The following is a 1,216-nucleotide window of genomic DNA, read 5'->3' as shown; positions in this document are numbered from 1 at the left end:
CATTCTCAATAGGCAGTGAAGGGTGGCATGGTTAGCTTAGTCGGGTAGAGCACAGCCTTATAACACCAAGGTCAAGGGTTTGGATCCCTGTACCGGCCAGCTGCAATAAAACCCCAAAAACCAAAATAGGCAACAAGAGAAGCAAGCATGTGAATGCTGTGTAAGTGGGACCACTGAGTTCTTTGAAATAAAAGGAAGAAATCACTTGTGGAATTCACAGGTGACTTTTAGGTTGAATCCTTAGCAGTAAGCAACAGGGAGTGTGCTGCCAAGTCACCATCTTTAGTTCTGAAGAGTTTCAGTTTACATGTTCCCCAGATGTCACAAATATCATGATAATCAAGTGAAACAGATACTTGGGAAATATTAATAAAACAAACTTTTATTTACTATTACTACAGAGAACTTCAGCAAGAGGGGAAATAAAGTTTAGTGATCTTTTAGTAAACATTTTTAGCATAACAGTCTTATAAACACCATTGCTATGTATTTATCTGGTGCATACTAAAAACAGGATAATGGAAATACATGTTCTTAAAGCATTTCCACAGGAAATGTTTATATTTTTCATGACATTCTAAATCATTTAGCAACTGTCAGAGGTTATAGTTACGGGCTCTGCTTTAATGCCCGTGAACAGTCCTGGCTACTGCTCTGAGAGGCACGTAAAGGCTCCTCTCTCAAGCCCGAAGGCAATAAGTCTCTTGCAGCAGGTGGTGGTGGGTAATCCTGGGGGCCATGGGTTGGGGGTGGTAATCGGCTACCAGGAGTAAAGTACTCTCTCGGGCCAAGAGAGCCAAAAGGTCTAAATGGTGTGTGTCCTGGTACAAATCCCCGAGGGTCAAAAGGCAGGTCCCATCTTCCAGGTGGAACGCCTGGTGCATATTCTCTTAAGTCTAGTGGTGGACGCATACCAGGACCTGGAAAACAAATATTCAGTCATGTAAAAATACCTAGGAACATATCTAAATTAAGATGATTCCAGGTACATTAATATATTCTCTAATTTCTCACAACCCTAGAATGTCAAGTGGTGGCATCCCGGTTTTATACATGAGGCAAACTGAGACTCAGCATTTTTAAGTTACATGCCTTTGGCCAGCCAGCCACGAAGGAGCATAGGCAGGATTTAAACATGGCTCTACCTAGCTCCACACCTGCATTCTTTCCACTATACAATCTTGCCATCTTTTTCTCATAAGAGCTCAATTTGTAC

General features: G+C 41.9%; 1 protein-coding gene across 1 annotated transcript in view; it reads right to left on the bottom strand.

Annotated features, from left to right (window-relative positions):
• Positions 1-361: 361 nt before the first annotated feature.
• Positions 362-1,216, bottom strand: part of LOC103606474 (melanoma inhibitory activity protein 3-like) — a 59,437-nt gene continuing 58,582 nt past the window's right edge. The window contains exon 29 of the mRNA XM_008591063.1: positions 362-586. The gene's annotated coding sequence lies outside the window, so the exon portion shown is untranslated. The remainder of the gene's footprint in view (positions 587-1,216) is intronic.

This window comes from Galeopterus variegatus, unplaced genomic scaffold, assembly GCF_000696425.1.
Source record: "Galeopterus variegatus unplaced genomic scaffold, G_variegatus-3.0.2 Scaffold6603, whole genome shotgun sequence".
NCBI classification, from domain to species: domain Eukaryota; kingdom Metazoa; phylum Chordata; class Mammalia; order Dermoptera; family Cynocephalidae; genus Galeopterus; species Galeopterus variegatus.
The sequence above is the reverse complement of the archived record's forward strand: the minus strand, read 5'-3'. Positions and strand labels throughout refer to the sequence as shown.